Consider the following 25470-nt stretch of genomic DNA (forward strand, 5'->3'; position numbering starts at 1 on the left):
TCTGCCCACATCCAACACCTAGCTTCATCTCTGCCCACACACAACACCTAGCTTCATCTCTGCCCACATCCAACACCTAGCTTCATCTCTGCCCACACACAACACCTAGCTTTATCTACGCCCACTTACAGCACACAGCCTCATCTAGGTCCACTTACAGCACACAGCCTCATCTACTCCCACTTACAGCACACAGCCTCATCTACTCCCACTTACAGCACACAGCCTCATCTAGGTCCACTTACAGCACACAGCCTCATCTACACCCACTTACAGCACACAGCCTCATCTACTCCCACTTACAGCACACAGCCTCATCTACTCCCACTTACAGCACACAGCCTCATCTACACCCACTTACAGCACACAGCCTCATCTACTCCCACTTACAACACACAGCCTCATCTACACCCACTTACAGCACACAGCCTCATCTACTCCCACTTACAGCACACAGCCTCATCTACTCCCACTTACAGCACACAGCCTCATCTACTCCCACTTACAGCACACAGCCTCATCTAGGTCCACTTACAGCACACAGCCTCATCTAGGTCCACTTACAGCACACAGCTTCATCTACACAGCTTCATCTACACCCACTTACAGCACACAGCCTCAGCTACGCCCACTTACAGCACACAGCCTCATCTACTCCCACTTACAGCACAGCCTCATTTCTTCCCACTTACAGCACACAGCCTCATCTCTAGCCAGTTACAGCACCCAGCCTCATCTTTGCCCACACACAGTACACAGTCTAATCTCCCCCCACATACAGCACCCAGCCTCATCTCCACCCACACACAGCACTCAGCCTCATCTCCACCCACACACAGCACTCAGCCTCATCTCCACCCACACACAGCACTCAGCCTCATCTCCACCCACACACAGCACCCAGCCTCATCTCCACCCACACACAGCACCCAGCCTCATCTCCACCCCACACACAGCACCCAGCCTCATCTCCCCCACATAAAGCACCCGGCCTCATCTCCACCTACACACAGCACCCGGCCTCATCTCCACCCACACACAGCACCCGGCCTCATCTCCCCCCACACACAGCACCCAGCCTCATCTCCACCCACACACAGCACCCAGCCTCATCTCCCCCCACACACAGCACCCAGCCTCATCTCCACCCACACACAGCACCCAGCCTCATCTACTCCCACACACAGCACCCAGCCTCATCCTCACCCCACACACAGCACCCAGCCTCATCTCCACCCACACACAGCACCCAGCCTCATCTCCACCCACACACAGCACCCAGCCTCATCTCCCCCCACACACAGCACCCAGCCTCATCCTCACCCCACACACAGCACCCAGCCTCATCCTCACCCCACACACAGCACCCAGCCTCATCTACTCCCACACACAGCACCCAGCCTCATCTACTCCCACACACAGCACCCGGCCTCATCTCCACCCCACACACAGCACCCAGCCTCATCTTCCCCACACACAGCACCCAACCTCATCTCCCCCACACACAGCACCCAGCCTCATCTCCCCCACACACAGCACCCAGCTTCATCTCCCCCCACACACAGCACCCAGCCTCATCTCCCCCACACACAGCACCCAGCTTCATCTCCCCCCACACACAGCACCCAGCCTCATCTCCACCCCACACAGCACCCAGCCTCATCTCCCCCACACACAGCACCCAGCCTCATCTCCCCCACACACAGCACCCAGCCTCATCTCAGAGCAAACTGCCACCCATCTGACATTCACTATATGAACAGGGAAGAACAGTTAAAGAACATCATTGCCAAGAACATTCTTTCATAATGTCAGCTATTATACAGGCTATTCAGAATTCTGTTCATAAAATTCCTCAACTCTGACCAGAATCTCACATAGAGAACAGTACCCCTTCCGTCACAGACACTGTGCCCTCCCCCGCATGTCAGCATACATATATAGGAACAGCAAATGTTCTATTGTCTAACACTCTGCTCATGAACATTGCTCTGCATACTGCTAATGTATTATCCTGATAGCAACATATCCGATTCTCAACAGGCAAAGTAAAATCACTCACATCCACCCAACAAAATTGCATGGAACTATGGGTTAGGGCACTTTGTAAATAATGTTTCTTCTGCTTTGTTACACAGTATAAATCCACCTGCATCCTTTTCTGCACAATATCTACTTAGATTCAGTTTTTAGTGGATAGAGTTATTATTATCTAATATTAAACCAAACACAGTAAATTCAACATAGGGGCATATTTGTAAAATGTAAAGGCTCACTGGCATTCACCAAAGTGCCCTGTTCAACATCCTGAAATGTTTTCCCATTCTTCAATGGAACATCCAATTTGTTTTATCTGCAACAAGTCATTGGGGTTGATTTACTAAAACTGGAGAGTGCAAAATCTGGATAGAAACCAATCAGCTTCCAGGTTTTATTGTCAAAGCTTAATTGAATATACTGAAGTTACAAGCTGATTAGCTACCATGTACAGCTGCACCAGATTCTAAGTGCTCCAGTTTTAGTAGATCTACGCAGGGTGGATTTGATTTAAATCAAACTGATTTAAATCAGGATTTAAATCACTAGTCAGTAAGGCTTGATTTAAATCCTAGTTTTCTACATAAAGACTAATTCTTGCTGGTATAACTTTAATATGCAAGTAGATGAAGATTTAGATGTAGAATAACAACTTTTCATATTAGTTTTTTTATCCCCAGTTTAATAGGTTAATCGTTCATATTTGGACAACTTTTCTGTTGTATTTAGGAAGGAGAAAAATAATCATTACCTTAATAATAACAATTTAAATAGATTTATTCAACTGAAACAATAACATTCCAGCATATATTATTTGCTTAAACAAACATCCATGTTTGTTAACTAATTTGGCTAAACAAAATATATATATTTTAAGAAACTTAGACTGTCAGCCCCTCCTCCTCACACTTAGTTTCACTTTCTTCTTGTGCAGATCTATTCCACTCCAAACAATCAGAAAAATATTGTTTCTATTCTATTCACTGAACTTCTTGAAACTTCGCACTGAAGGGGTTGATTCTGTATTCATAGGTTTGTAGAAGTTAGGATGAAGGTCTTTTTCTTAACTCTGTTCATGTTATAACATTTTTGCTGTGAAGAAGAGGCATGTGATCTCCGCTGAGTCAAATTCAGTTTTGAGAACTGCAAAAGTAAACCGAGCATCTGTGATAATATCTTGTAGGCAGAGAAACTGCCCAATAATCTTACAAAAACCTCTGGAAGAGCATGACATTGTGAATGGATTCATGGAATTTATTTACCAAATAAATAAACATATACAGCCTCATTCGACATAATTAAAAAACTAATCTTTATTTCATGATGGAATAACCTTTGGATGGTAATATATTTTCCTCAAAAAGCTTTTTTTTAAAAAAAATCCGATTTAAAATAAAAGAATCTGATTTAAATAAAAAAAAATCCGATTTTTTTGATTTTTTTTTTTTAAAAATCATTGATTTTTATCCACCCTGGATCTACGTCACAGTCATCATTTGCTAATGGGTTGGTATTATCAATGCTAAAGGTCGCAAATTCTTCTGGAGATGTGCCATTGTTGGTCCCGCTCCCTTGCTGCAGCCCACATTTGTGGTATTGCACATGAGGACTGTAGGCTAAAATCCATGTAAATATCCTTAGTTTCATTTGTAATTTTTACCATTCTCACTCTTCCATCTACTGCTGGGAAACTTTATAAGTAAGCTGTAAATAACCATACTATATAATGAATAACCACACTATATAATGAACAAGGTCAAATGCTAATGGAAGAGGTCTACCTAGGCATCTGTGTTTTGTTTTTGTCATGCCTCTGTACATCATATATCTTTAAAGTGCTACTAAACCCAGGACCCCGCATTCACTATATCTGGTCTCCCCAGACCCTGCATTCACTATATCTGGTCTCCCCGGACCCCGCATTCACTATATCTGGTCTCCCCGGACCCCGCATTCACTATATCTGGTCTCCCCAGACCCTGCATTCACTATATCTGGTCTCCCAGGACCCCGCATTCACTATATCTGGTCTCCCAGGACCCCGCATTCACTATATCTGGTCTCCCCAGACCCTGCATTCACTATATCTGGTCTCCCAGGACCCTGCATTCACTATATCTGGTCTCCCCGGACCCTGCATTCACTATATCTGGTCTCCCAGGACCCTGCATTCACTATATCTGGTCTCCCAGGACCCCGCATTCACTATATCCGGTCTCCCCAGACCCTGCATTCACTATATCTGGTCTCCCCAGACCCTGCATTCACTATATCTGGTCTCCCGGACCCCGCATTCACTATATCCGGTCTCCCCGGACCCCGCATTCACTATATCCGGTCTCCCCGGACCCCGCATTCACTATATCCGGTCTTCCCGGACCCCACAATCACTATATCCGGTCTCCCCGGACCCCGCATTCACTATATCCGGTCTCCCAGGACCCCGCATTCACTATATCTAGTCTCCCAGGACCCTGCATTCACTATATCCGGTCTCCCCCCGGACCCTGCATTCACTATATCCGGTCTCCCCCCGGACCCTGCATTCACTATATCCGGTCTCCCCGGACCCTGCATTCACTATATCCGGTCTCCCAGGACCCCGCATTCACTATATCTGGTCTCCCCGGACCCCACATTCACTATATCTGGTCTCCCCGGACCTTGCATTCACTATATCTGATCTCCCAGGACCCTGCATTCACTATATCTGGTCTCCCCGGACCCTGCATTCACTATATCCGGTCTCCCCCCGGACCCTGCATTCACTATATCTGATCTCCCAGGACCCTGCATTCACTATATCCGGTCTCCCAGGACCCCGCATTCACTATATCTGGTCTCCCCGGACCCCACATTCACTATATCTGGTCTCCCAGGACCCTGCATTCACTATATCCGGTCTCCCTGGACCCTGCATTCACTATATCTGATCTCCCACAGTACACACAACATGGAAATGCAATTATTTTAGTAAATATAAACTGCTAAATACATTTTCTCATCAGCAGTTAGAGCAGTCTTGTGGTTTCTATCAGTGTCCAGCTGTGCACTTGTAAGAGGAATTCTCCTCTCACTGTCCTATGAGATTGCATAACCCCTGACCCGCTGTCTGGACAGTGCCGAATAGTCCTGTGCTGAGCACATGCACTCTCCCAAGAAAAAGAAAAAAATCTCTAGCAGTACACACCAAACTGAGCATGTGCAGTGTCCCCACACGATATAAGAGCTAAGAGGGGGGCACTGGAGGATCAGAGAAGTCAGGATCAAACATCTTTTTTTCATACAATGCAGAGGATTAACCCCTTATGTTCCGCAGTGAGTATAACAAGCATGTTTTACTGCATATACAGACTGATTTTACTGTTATGGGTTTAGTAACACTTTAAGTACACATGTAAGCTTTCAACATCTACCATATAAATACCTAAGCTTTATTATACCTGTTATATACATACTATGCTATGTATTACCCACATCCTTTTGTAAACATCCCTGTGCATATGTCAACGGCCAGTTGTAAATAATCCACCATAATGACTCCATAAATATGCCATTCCTACTTTGCTTTATATATATATATTTATATATATAAAGTATTGTCCCTCTGTGTGTGTATATATATATACACACGGCTTGAACTATCTTTCTTTGCATGTAATGAGTCTATCTCATATATTAGTTTCACCTTTTAAGTTGCATTACTGAAATAAATGAACTTTTGCACGATATTCTAATTTTTCGAGTTTCACCTGTATATGTACTAATGTGCTACTAAGGCAAAGGTGTGTACCATTAATACATTTTTTTCTATACTTTACTATAAACAGGATATACTTTACTATGTATCAAATAGTTCTAATAAAGCTTAAAGTAATTGCAACCCTTTTTTTTTTTAAATATCAAACATGCTATACTTACAGTACATGCTCTGAGCAATGGTTTTGCACAGAGAAGCCCTGATCCTCCCCTTCTGGGGTCCCCCAATGGCACTCCTGGCTCCTCCTCTTTGGTGAGTGCCCCCATAGCAAGCTTCTTCCTATGGGAGCACTCATGCTGGCTTGATCCCAAGCTGTACTGCCTGCATCTATAGAAACAAAGGGGTTGATTTGCTAAAGGCAAATAGACTGTGCCCTTTGCAAGTGCAGTTGCTCCAGATCTTAGCATCCAATCATGTGCAAGCAAAATGTTGGGGTTTTTTTTCTTGCAGGTAATTGGGTATTCTTTGTGAAGGGAAGCTTTAACTCATTTACTAAGCTCTGAAGCAACTGCACTTGCAGAATGCACAGTCTATTGGTCTTTAATATATCAATCCCAAAGAGTGCTGCTTGGCCCCGCCCCCCACTCTATCCTCACAGGTTCTGAGTGACAGCAGCAGGAGCCAATGGCTCCTCCTGCTATTAATCTGTCCTGTAAGGAAGGAGAGAGACACTGCTCTCTATCACAGCATTGGATCAATATTGGGCTCAGGTAAGTATAAAGGGGGTGGGGGTTGGGGGGGATTCAGTGGCACAGAAGGTTCTTTACCTTAATGCAGAGAATGTTGAAGGGTAAAAAAAAAACCTTAAGCCGTTAGAACCACTTTAATACTGCTAATACAACACATAAGGGAGCTGCTTAATCTGGAAAACCATTTATATTTCAGTCCATCCAGCCCCCAATACACAGCACAACCCTGTGTGGCAGGAACGGAGTCTAAATTTTATAGGTCTTTGAAGACCCCCCCCCCCTTCCTGCCTGAAACAGGACAGTAAAAAGAGAAAAGTGATGAGCACTGATGAGCTCATTCCTCTGTGGGTCTGCTCTCTCCTGACGCCTGCTATCCATGGAATGCAAGAGGCCAATAGCAAGTCGAATTCAGGTACCTAAATTTCTAGCATTTAAAATGCATTTAAGAATATATCAATGAATAAAACTTTCATTTGCATCTTTTATATCTGCTTGAAGTTAAGCTTTAAAGGAGAACTCCAGCCTTACCTTTCCCCCCCCATTTGTAGCAAATCTTCTCCTGTATTGAAACTGATTTCTCTCCCAGTTTTCAGCTCTCATTAAGCATAAATCTGGGGGGGGGGGGTAGGTCTCCATGTTGCATCTACCTACTATTATGCTGCACTACTAGATCAACTTCAGTGCTGGTTGACCCCATCGGATAAGTTATGGGTACAAATAGAGAAAAGTTTGGTCCCGGCTGGAGATTTTCAAGCTCTATTACTTGCAAAAATTATTTCTCCAAAATTGATTCATACGTATCTCCCTTCTATCTCTGCATCACTGGGTGCATGGGTGATGGGCTTATCTAAATCTGCCCCTTCTACCCCTAGGGTGAAGCTATACCGTTAACAATTTATGAACACCTTATTCCCAATCTTACTGTAAAATCCCTGAGAGATGCGGGCTATTTCAAGTTTACCGACATCAATGCTGCTCAAGCTGCGCAATATATACCCATTTCTTCAGATTAGGGCCTACAGGGACACCAATTTTAACTTGGATGTAGAGGTTGGTGCTAAGATTTGGCATTCATTATCGAATCCTGCTGGACTAAAAAAGGGCATCTCATGGTTCTATAGATTTTTGCAGTATGATTCTGACACTTCCGGGATAGCATGCGTTGAGAAATGGGAAAGGGAGCTGGGGAGAACCTTTACTCCGGAAGAGTGGCAAGCAGCTTGGTCTTGCAATATCAGTCTTTCAAAGTGTACTAACCACTGGGATAGCTCTCTTAAGATCCTATAACACAGCTATCTCACTCCATATAAAATCGCAAAAATACACCCCGAAGCATCACCCGTCTGTTGGAGGGCTTGTGGTGAGGTGGGAAACTTACTGCATGTTTTGTGGGAATGTGCAAATATACGGGAATTTTGGAGTGATGTTTTTGATTTGATCTCTCGGGGGTCAGGAGTACAGACCAATCCTAATCCTCATCTAGCATTACTAAATATTACATAGAATTTTTTTTCTGTTCCTACAATAAGCCAACCCAACACCATGTCTCCCTTCGAACGGGCATGTTGCAAAGACCCACACAGACGGGGCCTCATCTCGTGCTTATACTCCCACCTCACAACTACGGTCACAACACCCCTTCCTCCATACACCCATAGATGGGAAACAGACTTATGTAGGCAATTAGACCTTTTGGAGTGGGAAAACATTTGGGCCAATACAAAATCGTCATCTCAGAACATTGTTGCACTGGAAACCAATTATAAAGTTTTAACGCGATGATATTTGGTCCCAGCGAGAATTGCAAAGTATACTCCTAACTACTTACCCAATTGTTTTAGAGGCTGTACAGACCTAGGTACACATTTCCACATTTGGTGGGATTGTCCAGTCACTCAAGCTTTCTGGATTGAAATCTTCCATATATTATCCGCACTCAGTGCCACCAAGTTACAACCCAATCCAGCCACAGCCCTACTCAATCAACGCCCTCTGGGTATTACCAATTCAGAATTCAAACGTCTTCTGCATGTCACTACGGCGACCAAGCAGGTCATAGCGAAATCCTGGAAATCCCCCACCTTAAACATCACAGCTGTTAAATCTAGAATAACGCAAGCTATGATACACGCAAAGGTGGAAGCCACGATTCTTGACATGATCCCTAAATTCTTAAATGTTTGGAGCCCCTGGGTAGAATGTTTTCTCCCACCAAATTTTGACGAATCCCTTCTTCTTCCTTGATTTTCGTACAGAGTGCCTTGGACATTGTTATCGGCCCACCCTATATGATGCCCGTCTGTTACCATGCTCCTCCTAACCGCTCATGGAGTCACTGCTGTTATCCTCTTTCTCCCCCTTGTCCTCACCTACCCCCTCTTCTACCCTCCTCTAAAGCCCCTTAATCTTCCACAACATTCCAGTGAGTCATTATCCTAACTGATCGAAAATATGAATCCATCATTGACAACCCCCAACTTTTTACTATCATTAGAAACTTTGCATTGTTTTTGCGATATATTTTTTCGTTCTCATTATTATGACACTGTCATTGTGTTGTCTATTCCCAACATTATCAGTACAATTTCTGTTGTATATTGATGATGTCTCTCTGCCCCTGTTACATTGGTTTTACTGTTAATAAAAAGTTTGAACAAGAATTTATTTTCTGTTCAATTTCGGACATTTATTGCTCATATTCTAGTAGCTGCTTGGCTAACTATTGCTAAAGCGTGGAAATCTTCTACATCCCTTCCTATTCGGGAGGTGATTAACAGAGCACACTCTTACTATCTGTATGAGAGAGCCTACGCATTTTCAAATCACACTATATGGGTATTGGAAGTTAAATGGCAACGTTGGAACGCTTTATTCAAAATCTCTGATTTATAAGAGTAAGGGTCCGCAGGACAAAGATTTTGAAATCTTCTTGTTGCATTTTGTTGGATATGTTGAACCTCTTTATCTTTTGATATTTTCCTCTTTTTATTCCTTTCTCCTGCTTTTGTTGTTTTTCTTTATTTTTTTTTTTATTTTTCATTGTTTTATTTTTTTTCGACTGTAATAGATAACATTTTATCCCATCCCACATGTGCCCGCTTGAATAAGGAAGTGTGTACTGCTATGATCTGGTTTATATATCAGATAATGTTCTGTAACTGCTGAATGTACTCTGCATAATTTGGACAATGTGTGATGTTCCTATGGCTACTGTTACAGTCAACTACTTTATGTTTCTGTTATTGACCTGAAAAACCTTAATAAAAAAGAATTGAAAGAAACTGATTTCTCTCAGTTCCCTGCATATTTGCATTTACACAACATAAACCATGTGAATCTGCAGCTACCCTAAGCACGCCTTTATTTCCTGTCTGAATGACTGCCAACATTCATCAATCTCCTCTTCTCCTGATTTATACTGTCACTGGCTCCTTCTCACAGGTATTAGCTTTCCCTGCCATCAATTTTTTTTTTTCCTAAGTGTTGTATGAAAGAACACATCCCCAGCATCCCTTTAGACCTGCATGATCAAGCAGTAACTGATTAACAGATTGCATAGCTAAAGTTTTCAACACCCAGTGTCAAGCAAAGAGAAGCATGCACATGTAAAGGGATGTCAAGGATGTGTTCTTCCGTAGAATGCTTTTCTGTATAAGTGCTATAAGTACTGAGATGTTTACAGGAATCTGCTGGCCCCTTCCACTAAAGACATCACTGGGTCTTAAACAAGGAATTTCTTGATTATGAAATTATTTGATGGAAAATTTTTATTTTAATGTTTATTTCTGGAAAGGGGGGAAGAAAAGAAGGTATTATATGTGTGCACTACATTTCAGCTTTAAAGTTAGTGGTTATGTTGACACTTGGGGTTAGGCTTTAACGTAAATCACTTGCAAGTGTTTTGTCTTAACTTTAATGCCTAACCCCAAATGTCAACATAACCTCTATCACTAACACCTAGTTCTCAATTTAAACCCTCAGCTGAACTTGGCCCCTAATCCTTCAACCAAATTCTGTAGCTGCTGACTTTTAATAAACACACACTCACCTGTCCCAGGGTCCAGGGATCACCCACGCTGTCCCTTCTCTCCTTCTTCTCTCCCTGGCGCCGGCATCTCAACTGCTTGTGGTTTCACAGCCGGGTGCCCATTGCGCATGTGCGAGTCGCACTGCACATCCTGATTGGTCTGGCAGTCTTCTGGGACCTGTGAAGGAGGAAGAAGGGTGCGGGAGGAAGGAGGGTGGCCGAACTTCCATTTCTGGCAAACTGAGCCGGAAATGGAAGCGGGTACCTGTTAGAACCAAGTATCTGCTCCCAACCAAAAGGTGCCAAATACGCCAATGGAGGGGGGGGGGGAAGCAAACAAAAAGAGCTTCCACTTTTGGGTGGAACTCCACTTTAAGTATACCATGTTTGTAATTTTAAGAAAACAAAGATTTTTAACTTTACAATCACTTTAAATACAAAAATGAAAAAATATATCCTTCCCAAGGATGTGTATATTTGCTCATCCAGTTCTAAGATCTACACAGCCCTGCCACAAAGTACAGGCCTGAGACTTGATTTTGCACACTGGGTGTTTTTACAGCTGCTCCTAGAGGCTCCAGGCGGTTTTTCTGTTAACGTCCTCCCCTTGATTGTTATCCTATGTGTTCATGCACACATAGTATTTTAGCAGGAGACTTTAGTGGCAGGAAAAAACCCCACTGCCAGGGCATCCTGAAACAGAAGTGTTTTGGCTGTAAAAAACGCTTGACGCGCTTAAAAGTGTTTAAATGCATGTTAAAGCTAGGCATGTTTATCGTTTGAGCGATAATTTATTTAAATGGCCAGAATAAAAATATTTATTTTGGCCAATGACATTAATTAACACCCAAACAATTGACGCATGTAAACGCGGTACACACTGTTTTTTTTGGGGGGTGGGGTTTGGCCAAAACGCAATTCCAAAATTGTGGCAAAATGTGCTCTTGCAGTGCCATTATTTCCTAATGGCACCTTAAATGAGGTGCAATTTTGCCATGATTGTCGCATGGAAAAACCGAATGAAAATCGCAGCAAAACAAGTATCTGCAAATATGCCTGATTTAGTGTCACATGGCAACACGCAAAGTGTGAACGAGGCCTAAGACTTATTCCCTAACCATATCTCTAATCAGAAACTATAATCCTAGCATCAATATTTATTTTGCAACAAAAATTTAGTTTTGTTTGCCAAAAAAAAATTAAAAATAAATAAAACCTTTAATATATGAAAACAAATGTGATACCAACATCTAAAAACTAACATAAAACCACACTGAAATATCTATATGTGACACTTCCCACAACCAAGGCATAAAGCTGTCATGCTGGCCAGTGGCCAAACATATACTGATTTTCCATCAATTTGTATTTTTGTAACTTGTAATTGGATTCGGATCCACCCTTAGACTGGTGGTCAGTGGAGAAGGACCCTCTTACAATGGTGGTCAGTGTAGTGCCCCCTTAAACTGGTGGTTTATGGATAAGGTATCCTTAGATTGCAGTCACTGGAGAAGGACCCCCCTTACACTAGTTGTTAGTATAGTGCTCCCTTACACTGGTGGTTGGTGGAGAAGAGGCCCTTAGATTGGTGGTGAGCGAAGGACTGTTTTACTTTGTTGGTCAGTGTAGTGTCCCTTTTGCTGGTGGTCTGTTGATAAGGGATCCTTAGATTGGTGGTCAGTGGAGCAGGACCCCCTTACATTTGTGGTCAGTGCAGTGCCCCCCTTACACTGGTGCACTGTGGATAAGGGGTCCTTAGATTGGTGGTCAGTGGAGCAGGACCCCCTTACATTTGTGGTCAGTGCAGTGCCCCCCTTCCACTGGTGCTCTGTGAATAAGGGGTCCCTATATTGGTGGTCAGTGGGGAAGGACTTTTTTACATTGGAGGTCAGTGTAGTGCACCCTTGCACATGTGGTCTTTGAAGAAGGGGCCCTTAGATTGGTGGACAGTGGAGAATGAATCTCTTACATTGATGGTCAGTGTAGTGCCCCCTAGCACTGGTGGTCTGTGGAGAAGGACTCCTTTGATTTTTGGTCAGTGGAGAAGGACCCTCCTACATAGATGGTAGTGTAGTTCCCCCTTACACTGGTGGTCTGTGGATAAAGGCTCATTAGATAGGTAGTCAGTAGAGAAGGACTTTCTTACATTGTTGGTTAGTATAGTGTTCCTTTACACTGGGGGTCAGTGGAGAAGGAGTCCTTAGATTGGTGTTTGGTGGAGAAGGTGGTCCAACATTGGTGGTCAACGTGCTACCCCCTTACACTTGTGGTCTGTGAAGAGGGGGTCCTTAGCTTGGTGGACAATGGAGAAGAACCCTCTAACTTTGGTGGTCAGTGAGAGAAGGGTCTACTTAAACTGGTATTGAGTAGCAGAAGGGTCCCATTACACTGTCATTTTGTGTGAAGGATACTTCTTACATGTGTGGTCATTGGGAAGAATCCCCCCTTATAGATAGCTAAAATGCTAATTGGTATCAGAGGTTACATATCAGAGAGGTAAAAATTGCTGATTGCTCATGGAACTCCCAGTACCCTCTTCCACAACACCCTATTTGAGAAAGGCTGGGTTAGACCCTCTGTCAAACTTGTATCTTCACAAGAAGATTCACCCCTCTATTTGTCCTGGTGACCATTCTCATGACAAGATGAGTAAAGAGAAATCCTACATTTTAGAGTTGTCAAAAAAAGCAAGACGTGGGGGGAAACCATGCAGTGGGGACAAATATACCAGTGAAAATGGTCTAAGATGGGAATTCCCCTCACTTTGGGGAGAATGCTTCTCACTGCATCTCCGAGACAGAAAGAGTACGGAAATCTCCCCGGCAGGACACAGCAAACAATAACCTGAATTTAACCCCTCCTTCCTCAATGTAAAATTGCATAAGAGAAATGTTTGGCTATACATACACTATAATTATAGCAAATGTAAAATGCAAAATATGAATCATTTCTGAAATCCCTCCAAGATCACAAGAGGGACACCTTTCTACAAAGTATACAGACAACGCACCCCCCCCCCCCCCCCCCGCCATGCCCCCTAATTATAGGGATCTGGAAAGGTTCATATGTACTCAATCCATTGGACTAACCCCTCATGCGCTTTTATCCACCATAACTTTTTCTTTATACTGGACTTTCAAAACAACAACTGCAATAATATAGCAACTGGATGAAAGGATTAGTCTAAAGCAACACTTTTGGACAAAAAAATAGTACATTTTACAGCTGTCTATACATCAGAACTGAGGAGCAGAAGGGATTTGGTTCCAGAAGAAGGAAAGTCCCTCTAAATGAGCTCTGTCCTTCATTGATTATTAGTGCAAGGGGATGTCATTGAATGTCAAGGACTTCTGTAGTCCAGGAGGCATACATAGGTGCTCATAAAGATTAAACATGAAAACAAATTCCCGGCAGGTACAGCTGGCTGTTAGAATATTCTGAGACTTGTAGTTCCTCAGCAGCCTAGGCTGTGTCTATGGCACAAAAGCTGCAACTGCCATTTTTTTAATTCACAGAATCCCTGGAGCAGAAAAGTCTGTAATGAGTTCCGAACCCATGAATCAGGAGATGTGATCTTACCAGAAGTGTGCAGAAGGAGCTCAGAGCGAGGATCCCAGCAGGACAGGCTGGATCATGTCTCCCTGGTGGGATTTCACAGCATTGGAGTCCCCATACAGCAGCCCCCAGTGCAGGTGTCCCCCAACCCTCTCCGTGCAGATCTGACAACTCCAGGGAAAGTTGTGCAGGAAAAAGGCAGCAGAGCTCCACGTGACCCCTCCCACCCAGAACAGTGGAGGGAGTCCTGACACCTCTGCTCTGCCTGGGATCTGACTCTCCTCTTCTCAGCTGGGACTACAGAAGGACTGACAATGAGAAGTCTATGGGAGCCGGCAATTGCTGCCTTTCCTAGAATACCACATGGACTGGGAGCCTTGGGTGTCAGGAGAAGGGGACTGGGTGATGGCAGCACCTGCAAGTGGCACAGACTCTATGGAAAGTAGTTAGGTAGAAATAAAATGTATGTAAAGCCCTATTTTTTTTTGATGGATAGAATAGAGGAAGTTAAAGCTGAACTCCAGAAATTTGCCAAAATCTACTCATCCTGCACTGGAAGTGTTTAACCCCTTGTCTACCGGGCACTTTTACCCCCTTCCTGCCCAGACCAATTTTCAGCTTTCAGCGCTGACGCACTTTGAATGACAATTGCACAGTCATGCAACACTGTACCCACATGACATTTTTTGCATTTTTTTCACATACATGTTGGTAATACTCGGTGATCACTGGTTGTTCGGGACCCGGTGATTGCTAGCTGAGGCCGCGGGTAGGGCATGCACACGGCTCGCTCGCGCCCCCTACCCACAACTGCAAAATCATGTGACTTTGCGCACCCCTGCCTCTGTGTAGAAGTATTTCTATTATAGGGCAGAGGGGAAGCGGGTTAAAGAATATGTTAAATTTTTAGGGGGGGGGGATTGCAGGTTTTTTATTTATTTATTTTCTTAGCATTCTTTTGGTGGTATTTAATCGCCACTGTGGTTTTTATTTTTTGCACTGTAAATGGAAAAAGATAATTATTTTTCTCCTTCACTGATGTGCATTGATGTGGCTGCACTGATAGGCAGCACTGAATGGCACTGCTAGGCCACACTGATGGGCACTGATGAGGTGGCACTGATAGGTAGCACTGATGGGCACTGATAGGCTGCACTGGTGAGGAGGCGCTGATGAGGCAGCACTGACGAGGCAGCACTATTGGGCATTGATGAGCAGGCACTGATGATGAATTGATATGCATAAATGATGGGAACGGATAGGCGGCACTGATGGGCACAGATAGGCAGCACTGATGGGTACTGACAGACAGCACTGACGGGCAGCAGTGCTGGGCAGCACTGATGGGTGACACTGATGGGCACTGAAGGGCAACACTTCTGGGCAGCACTGATACGCGACACTTCTGGGCACTGATGGGCAACACTGCTGGGCAGCACTGATACGCGACACTTCTGGGCATTGATACGCGACACTTCTGGGCACTGATGGGCAACACTGCTGGGCAGCACTGATGGGCGACACTGCTGGGCACTGATGGGCGACACTGCTGGGCACTGATGGGCAACACTGCTGGGCAGCACTGATGGGTGACACTGATGGGCACTGATGGGCGACACTGCTGGGCACTGATGAGCGGCATTGATGGGCACTGCTGGGCGGCACTAATAATCAGTGTCCTGATTATTACTGCAGATTTCCCGTCAAATTTGCCAGTTATCAGCAGTATTTTCCTCACGCTGTGACAGAGTGAGGAAAGTGCAGCTGATAATCGGCAACTGTATTTACATTTTGATCTGCTGTGTCATTGGACACAACTGATCACGTAGTAAAAGGCCGCTGTGATTGGTCTTTTACCTTATCACCGACAGCGTCCGAGTGCGCGCCACTGGGGGTGCGTTCTGGGATGACATCCATGGATGCTGGCGGTTGGGAAGCGGTTAAGGGCTGGTTCACACAGACCACAGAAATTTTGTCCAGATGCATTTCAGATGCGTTTCTGCAAGTATGTTTCTGGCGCATTATTGATGCATTCCAGTGCATTTTTAGTGCTCTCTGGTGCATTTTTTCCCCTCTTTTTTTCTTTATCATACATTGGGACATGTGTGTTCCAGAGCGTTTTTGATACATTCTGATGCATTTTTGATGCATTGCACTACATTCCAGTGCAGTGCTGTGCATAAAAAATGCTGCATGATCTACTTACTTTTTCTGCAGTGGAACTGCACTGGAACTAACTGCACTGGTGTGAACTATGCCATTGGAACCCATATAACCTACTGTCCATGTGTTTTTGATGCAGAAAAAAACGCACTGGACTTCTTCTGGTGTGAAGCAACCAAAAGGGCCAGTTCACACCACAAAAACGCATCCAGATGCATTCCGGATATGTTTTTGCTCACGGTTCACAGCATACTCCGTTCGGGTGCAGTTTTGATGCAGTTTGCTATGTTCCAGTACAGTTCTGCGCAGACAAATGCAGCATGTTCTACTTTTTTTTCTGCACCGGAAACTGACTGGAAGTCAGTTCCAGTCACACTGCACTAGTGTGACCTAGGGCCATTGGAATACATGGAAAACGCTGTGCATGCATTTTTGATGCAGAAAAAAACCGCACTAGACTGCATCTGGAGAGAACCAGCCCTAAAGCCGGTTTGCATCTGTGCGGTGCGTTTTCTGTGTGTTGTGTTTTAGGCACTTTTTTTGCATTTTAAGCGCATTACTATAGACCCCGATAGAACATTTTTTGATGAAAGTGCATTAAAGACGCATCATGCAGGACTTTTTTTTAGCACACCACACCTAAACTGTACATAAAATGCACAGGTGTGAATGGGGCATAAATGTTTGTTTAGTCTAAAGGTGAAATGATAAGTTGTAAAACTTTATTCCTGATTCGGAGAGGGACTTCCCCCTCTAAGACTCTCTCAGCTGTGGTTTCATGCTCACCGCCTCCACATAAATGCAGAGTTAAGACTGAACTTTGGGAAAATGAAAAGTCATTCCTTGCAGAGGTGCTGTCCCCCTTTGCAAGGTTTAGATGCCCATTTAGGGCCAGTTCACACCATGAATCACACAGGAACGTGCAGTGAGTTCCTGTGCGATTCACATGCTATACACGTGCAGTTCCATTTCAGCCAATTCACTTGAATGGGCTGAAATTGTGCTGGTCTGCACCAAAAGTAGTGTATGCACAGCAACTGGATGGCAAGCTACTTCTCTACTTCTGGATCTGGTGTAGGCAAATGCATGTGGTTAGCCTGCCCCCCATGTTGTTAGCATTGCACTGACACCTACTGCAGATCGCAAGGGCAGTGCATTTTGAACGCAGTGAGGGAAACGCGCATGGAACGCTGGTTTCCAGCACCATGTTCTAGTGTGAACTGGCTCTTAGGTTTAAGGGACTGGAAAAAGCACTTTCATTTCCCGATCCTCTGCCCCTTCAGGCTTCTTTATGCTACTTGACCGGTCCTCGCAGCCTCTTCTCCCCTATGCTCCTACGGTCTCAAGTCCTCTGACATCACTGAGTCTAATGCAGAGCCCCTAGCCACGCAATGAATATGAGGATGCCAAGGAACAGTCCACTGTCTATGCATAGCAGAGCGCCATCTGCTGGGGGAGTAGGGATCAGTTGGGTACCAGAAACTGCCCATCTACTGTGCGGTTTTTTTCTTGCACATTTGCAGGCATTTGATGCACATTTTTATGCACGTTTACATGCATTTTTCCATCCACACGGAAATATGATGTCACTTCCTTCTTCTTTCTTTCTTTGGGTTTTAATGTGGACTGCGATGCGTCACGGTGCATTTGCATGTCTTTACATGAATTTGAGCGCTTTTTTGCAGTTGTGTTTTACGTCTATGAAGTTGGAATGTAGTCTAAAGTGCATCCAACTTCATCTGGTGTGTGGGCCCTAAACTACCTTTCTCATCTCCTGGACCTAAACACACTTTTAACCCTTGCAGTGCTCAAGCCCCAATAGAAGGGGGGACTATTCTTTTCCCCGGAGTTGGGCTTTAAAGCTAAACTCCGGGAGTCATCTCGTCTTCTCTGGTACATGAACACAGGGGATTGCTAGCTGTGGTACCTATGAATACAAGGCGTTCTCTGCCTGGACGAAGGGAAAAGTTGTCATAATCACCAGGCAGATGATTTCATGGTTAACCACCTTGTCTAATCAGAAAGCACCTTGTATTCATTAAAAAAATATGCAAGACATTTGCTGAATGGGGGAGGCATAGGTGCAAGCAACCCCCTGTGTTCAGTGTACAGATGAGAAGTCGCTCCTGCAGCACCAGGAAGAGACCAGCGATGGCTGTATGTAGCACAGACTGTTATAGTGAAGTTGCGCATCCCCAGCAGCCCTCCGGATCTAACATGGATAATTACTTGTAATCCAGCTGCCCCAATATTAGTTTACAAAAATAGATAATTCCTTAATTTCACCTATTTTGAACACTTGCAATGTAAGAACAGGTTTTACAAAGTGGGTCTCGTGTGGTAGCTGCTGAGTTCCAGAAAACTATTAGGGTAGATTTAGATGTGCATCTTAATCTACCTTTTCCTCTAAAGCACAATCCATGTTTGGATCACTTTTCAGAGGTGAATGACAGGCAGTAAGAAGGTGATGTCACGCCTCCTCATCACCTGTTTTGATCCCATTTTTGCTGACAAATTTACTGCAACTGCTAGCATTGCACACAGTTGCAGGGTATTTGTGGTGTTTCCTCATTTACCTACATGTCAGCTTCACAAATGACGGTCGCTACATGTCAGGCAAATTTTGCCATGTGTGTGAAGCACATGAAAACATTTCCGCCTGCTGCCTACTATGGCCCAACCGTGCAACTGCGCATTTTTTCTGCCCTCCAACCGCACATCTAAATGAGGCTTTAGTTTCATTAATGCTGTACAATACTTTAAGCACCAAAGTGTACATTTCCATCTGGAGTACAGGTCTCTTAGTGAGTCTCCAGGCCTCCTTCATTCATAAAACCTCTTGCATTCCTTTCAACATATACAAGGCATTCTGTGATTGGAGGAGGGTAAGTCATGACGCTCATTCACACCTCCTCCAATCACAGAGCACCTTGTATTCAGTGGAAAGAATATAAAAGATTGAATAAAATGGGTGAGGTGTGGAATGAGCGACCCGCTATGAGAAACATACTCCAGCCTCTAAGTTTCAGCATCAGATGCTGAAGTACGGGAGTGATACAACGAACAGTTATAGGGAACACAGGAGCAGCCACACATAGGGCACACATTATCAGCGGTAATCTATTCTTACACTGTAAATGCAAGAATTGTTTTTACCCAGAGTTCAGTTTTAAAGTGTCATTCCAGGCAAAAATGATAAATCAAACAACCGCAAAGCAGAAAGTAACCATTTGGGACTTTAAATCGGAGCTCCACCCAAAAGGGGAAGTTCCGCTTTAAGGACTCGACCACCACTTACCATGAAGAATTGGCACCTTTGGGGAGCGTGTACCCGATTTTAACAGGTACCCGCTCCCACTTTTGTTTCCGACTGCCTAGGCAATCAGAAGCGTTAGTTCCCTCCCCCCACAGTCTTCTGGGACACGTGCAGGGGCGGACTGGCTACTCATGGGGCCCCCGGGCAATAGGGGGATCATGGGGCCCCTGTGTCCTTGCCCAAACTCAAAAAAGCCTATGAAAAAAAAGTACCAGGGGCATGTCATGGGGCCCCCTACTGACCCTGGGCCCTCGGGCAATGCCCGAGTTTCCAAATGGTCAGTCTGCCCCTGGACAAGTGACATCATTCACAATGCACAGTGGGCACCCGACTGTGAAGCCGCAAGTTGCCACAGATGAGTGCCCACACTTAAGATGCCGGCATCAGGGACAGAAGACGGCAGGTGTACCCGGCTGGGGTGTGCACACCGCTGGATCCGATCATAGGACAGGTGAGTAGCTATTTTTTAAAAGTCAACAGCTACAGTTTTTGTAGCTCCTGACTTTTATTTTTTTCACAGGAGACCGGAGCTCCCCTTTAAGGGCTCGTTCACACCAGCTTTGCTCTCTGAAGAATCTGCGTTAGCATCGCTCTTCAGAGAGCATTTGACAGGCAGCGAGGAGGTTTTATATCACCTTCTCACCATCTGCTTTAACCCGTTGATCCATTGCACGTGGTCTCGTAGCACTTGCAGAGCGGCCCCATTCACTTAAAGCGGAGTTCCACTCACACTGTTAAAAAACAAAAGTCAGCAGCTACAAAAACTGTAGCTGCTGACTTTTAAAAAACAGCCACTTACCTGCCCCTCGGTCCCGTGGTGTGTCCCCTCAGCCCGTTTCACTGGTCGTCCTGTATTCCAGGAGGCCGGCATCTTCAGTGTGGGGACCTGGCTGAGACTGCTTGCGGCTTCACAGCCAAATACCAACTTTGCATGCGCGAGAAGCGCTGCGCTTCATGAATGGTCCTGTAGTCTTCTGGGACCTGTCACATGTCCCAAAAGACTACAGGGAGGACACCTTCCGTTTCTGATCGCCTAGCGATCAGACCGTACATGAGGTATAAGTCACATCATGCACCTTTATAGATATCTATACATCAGAATTGAGGGACAGAGGGGTTTTTGTCCCAAAAGTGGGACAGTCCCTCCAAATGAGCTCTGTCCTTTTTAATATATTAGTCAATGTGATGTCAATAAATTCCAAGAATTCTATAATCCAGACGGGATACATAGTGCTCATCAAGATTAAATCCACTGATGGTGATTAAGAAAGTTCACATTATTACCTTTTCTGGATCTCTATACATCAGGTCTGAGGGACAAACGGGATTGTGTCCCAAAATAAGGACAGTCCCTCCAAATGAGCCCTGTCCTTTATTAATATATTAGGCAACATATTAGATGTCATTAAATGCCAAGTGCTTCTATGATCTAGGGATACAGAGTATTAATCAAGTGTTAATCAAGATTAAATTCAGGAACAATCAAGGATTTCTGGATTTCTATACATCAGAACTGAGGGACAGAGGGGATTTTGTCCCAAAGGAGGGACTGTACCTCCAAACAAGCTCTGTCCTTTATTAACATATTAGTCAATGGGACGTCAGTAAATGCTACGAATTTACATAATCCAGATACTTAGTGTTCAACAAGATTAAATCCACAGGCAAACAATAAAAAACTTCAAATCCGGAACAGCTGGCAACATCAAAAGCTGTCAGGATATCCTGGGACTTGTAGTTCCCCGATTAGTATGGACTGCCTATAGTAGAAATGCTTTCCTTTTTTTTTTATTGAACCCTTGGAGTAGAAAATTCTGTAATGAACATTTATAGATCTCCATACATCAGAACTAAGGGGCAGAGGGGATTTGTCCCCAAAAAAGGAACTTCAAATGAGCTCTGTAATATATAAGACCAAAGAGACGCCAAGAATTTCTATAGTCCAGAAGGGATATAGAGGACTCACCAAAAAGAAATCCAGAGATAAACAATAAAAAAAAGAAACTTTACATCAGATACACCTGCCAATTACAAAAGCTGTCAGGATTTCCTGGGACTTGTAGTTCCTCAGCAGTTTATGCAGTCTATAGTACAACAAGAGCTGTAACCATGACTATTTTTGTAAATTTATTGAATCCCTGGAGCAGAAAAAGTCTGTAATAAAAGATTATAAATGTCTGTATATCGGAACTGAGGAGCAGAGGGGAGTTGGCCCTCAAAAAAGGACAATCCCTTTAAGCGAGCTCTGCCTTTATTAAGATATTAGTCAATGGGATGTCATAAAATGTCAAAACTTCTATAATCCAGAAGGGATACATAGTGCTCATCAAGATTGATCCAGGGCAGAGGCGGACTGGCAACTCATGGGGCCCCCGGGCAATAGGGGATCATGGGGCCCCTGTGTCCTTGCCAAAACTCAAAAAAGCCTATGAAAAAGGTACCAGGGACATCTCATGGGGCCCCCTACTGACCCCGGGCCCTCGGGCAGTGCCTGAGTTTCCAAATGATCAGTCCGCCCCTGATCCAGGGGCAATCATTTAAAACTGTCACATCAATTTTTCTGGATCTTTATACATCAGAACTAAGGGACAGAGGGGATTTTGTCCCAAAAGAGGGACAGTCCCTCCAAATGAGCTGTATAATATATGAGGCCAAAGAGATGCCAAGAATGTTTATCGTCCAGAAGGGATATAGAGGACTCACCAAAATTAAATCCAGAGACAAAAAAAAAAAACTTTACATCAGGTACACCTGACAATTACAAAAGTTGTCAGGACATTCTGGGACTTGTAGTTCCTCAACAGTTTAGGCTGCCTATAGTACAAGAGCTGTAACCATCACTTTTTTTTAATTTAATGAATCCCTGGAGCAGAAAAAGTCTGCAATAAAATTTTATAGATGTCTGTATATCAGAACTCAGGAGCATAGGGGAGTTGGCACCCCAAAAAGGACAATCCCTTTAAATGAGCTCTGTCCTTTAGTCAATGAGATGTCATAAAATGTCAAAACCTCTGTAATCCAGAAGGGAGACATAGTGCTCATCAAGATTAAATCCAGGGGCAATCAATAAAAACGGTCATATCATGAACTTTTCTGGATTTCTATACATCAGAACTGAGGGACAGAGGGGATTTTGTCCCATAAAAGGGACCATATTTCCAAATTAGCTCTGTCCTTAATTAATATATTAGTCAACGAGATGTCAGAATTTACATAATTCAGTAATTTAGTGTCTAATGAGATTAAATCCATGGACAAACAATAAAAAAAACAGGTACTAAAGCTAAAGTCAGGGCATCCTGGGACTTGTAGTACCTCAAAAATAAAGGCTGCCTATAGCACACAAAGAGCTGTAACCTTGACTTTTAATAATTTATTGAATCCTCGGAGCAGAAAAAGTCTGCATTAAACTTTTATAGATGTGAACTAAGGAGCAGCAGGATTTGGTCCCAAAACAAGGACAGTCCCTTTAAATGAGCTCTGTCATTCATTAATATTAAGCAACAGGATGTCATTGAATGTCAAGAACTTCTATCATCCAGAAGCTATACATAGATTAAACAATAAAAAACTGCACATCAGTTACAGCTGGCTGGATATCCTGAGACTTGTAGTCCCCCAGCAGCTTATGCTGTGTCTATGGCACAAGAGCTGCAACTGCCATTTTTTTTTAATTCACAGAATCCCTGGAGCAGAAATGTCTGAGTTCCGAACCTATGAATCAGGAGATGTGATCTTACCAGAAGTGTGCAGAAGGAGCTCAGAGCGAGGAACCCAGCAGGACAGGCTGGATCATGTCTCCCTGGTGGGATTTCACAGCATTGGAGTCCCCATACAGCAGCCCCCAGTGCAGGTGTCCCCCAACCCTCTCCGTGCAGATCTGACAACTCCAGGGAAAGTTGTGCAGGGAAAAGGCAGCAGAGCTCCACGTGACCCCTCCCACCCAGAACAGTGGAGGGAGTCCTGACACCTCTGCTCTGCCTGGGATCTGACTCTCCTCTTCTCAGCTGGGACTACAGAAGGGCTGACAATGGGAAGTCTATGGGAGCCGGCAATTGCTGCCTTTCCTAGAATACCACATGGACTGGGAGCCTTGGGTGTCAGGAGAAGGGGATTGGGTGATGGCAGCACCTGCAAGTGGCACAGACTCTATGGAAAGTAGTTAGGTAGAAATAAAATGTATGTAACCTTGTCTACCAGGACATTTTTTTTAATCTGCATTTTTTGCTAGAAATTACTGAAAAACCCCTCCAAAAGTATGTATTTTCTCAAAGCAGAGGCCCTCGAGAATAAAATGGCAGCAGTTCCTTATTTTTTTTTATGTCTCATGGTATTTGTGCAGTTATTTGACAAATGCATATCTTCAGGAACAAAATTATACTGAAATTAATTTTACTGCAAACAGACGTAACAATATACTGTAGACCATTTTTTGTCAAATATAAAAAATTGGGTTGCGTCGAGTAAATAAATACCAAACGTGTCAAGTCTTAAAACTACGCACAGCCATGGAATCGCCAAAAACGATAGTACCCAAAATTCTCCATAGGTGATGCTTTAGCCCAGTGGTTCTCAACCTTTCTAGCGCCGCGACCCCTTAATACAGTTCCTCATGTTGTGGTGACCCCCAACCATAAAATTATTTTCGTTGCTACTTCATAACTGTAATTTTGCAGTAGGAGGAATAGTGCCACGTCATTGGTGTCATTGGGAGGAATAGTGCCCCATCATTGGTATCAGTGGGAGGAATAGTGCCCCGTCATTGGTGTCAGTGGGAGGAATAGTGCCCCCTTCATTGGTGTCAGTGGGAGGAATCGTGCCCCGTCATTGGTGTCAGTGGGAGGAATAGTGCCCCGTCATTGGTGTCAGTGGGAGGAATAGTGCTCCATCATCGGTGTCAGTGGGAGGAATAGTGCCCCATCATCGGTGTCAGTGGGAGGAATAGTGCCCCATCATCGGTGTCAGTGGGAGGAATAGTGCCCCATCATCGGTATCAGTGGGAGGAATAGTGTCCCATCATCAGTATCAGTGGGAGGAATAGTGCCCCATCATAGGTGTCAGTGGGAGGAGGAATAGTGCCCCATCATAGGTGTCAGTGGGAGGAGGAATAGTGCCCCATCATTGGTGTCAGTGGGGGGAGGAATAGTGCCCCATCATTGGTGTCAGTGGGGGGAATAGTGCCCCATCATAGGTGTCAGTGGGAGGAATAGTGCCCCATCATTGGTGTCAGTGGGGGGAATAGTGCCCCATCATAGGTGTCAGTGGGGGGAATAGTGCCCCATCATAGGTGTCAGTGGGGGGAATAGTGCCCCATCATAGGTGTCAGTGGGGGGAGGAATAGTGCCCCATCCTTGGTGTCAGTGGGGGGAGGAATAGTGCCCCATCCTTGGTGTCAGTGGGGGGAGGAATAGTGCCCCATCCTTGGTGTCAGTGGGGGGAGGAATAGTGCCCCATCCTTGGTGTCAGTGGGGGGAGGAATTGTGCCCCATCGTTGGTGTCAGTGGGGGGAGGAATCGTGCCCCATCCTTGGTGTCAGTGGGGGAGGAATAGTGCCCCATCGTTGGTGTCATTTGGGGGAGGAATAGTGCCCCATCGTTGGTGTCAGTGGGAGGAATAGTGCCCCATCATTGGTGTCAGTGGGAGGAATAGTGTCCCATCGTTGGTGTCAGTGGGAGGAATAGTGCCCCATCATTGGTATTAGTGACACCAATGATGGGGCACTATTCCCACTGACACCAATGATACTTACCTTGCAGACCCGTGCTCCAGCCTGGGCTCGCTCGCTCCCTCCCTCTCCCATGGTACCGACACTTACCTGTCAGATGTCTTCCTTCTCCGGCCACTCTCCTCCTCTTCACTCGCTCGATCTTCGCGGTGCCGCTCGGCTCCTCCTCTCCAAGCTCCACCTCCTTGCCGGTGATTG

The 25470-nt window shown here is 44.7% G+C and overlaps 1 protein-coding gene across 2 annotated transcripts in view; it reads right to left on the reverse strand.

Moving 5' to 3' along the window:
* Window positions 1–23431, reverse strand: part of PRSS23 (serine protease 23) — a 93248-nt gene extending 69817 nt beyond the window's left edge. The window contains exon 1 of one of the 2 annotated variants that reach the window (XR_016306226.1): window positions 14093–14257. The gene's annotated coding sequence lies outside the window, so the exon portion shown is untranslated. Of the gene's footprint in view, window positions 1–14092; window positions 14258–23287 lie in introns of those variants that run through there. The other variant, XM_089652761.1, reaches the window with a different exon arrangement.
* Window positions 23432–25470: the final 2039 nt, after the last annotated feature.

This window comes from Staurois parvus, unplaced genomic scaffold (genome assembly GCF_062004578.1).
Source record: "Staurois parvus isolate SC_StPar_1 unplaced genomic scaffold, SC_StPar_1.0 ptg000693l, whole genome shotgun sequence".
In the NCBI taxonomy this organism is placed as follows: domain Eukaryota; kingdom Metazoa; phylum Chordata; class Amphibia; order Anura; family Ranidae; genus Staurois; species Staurois parvus.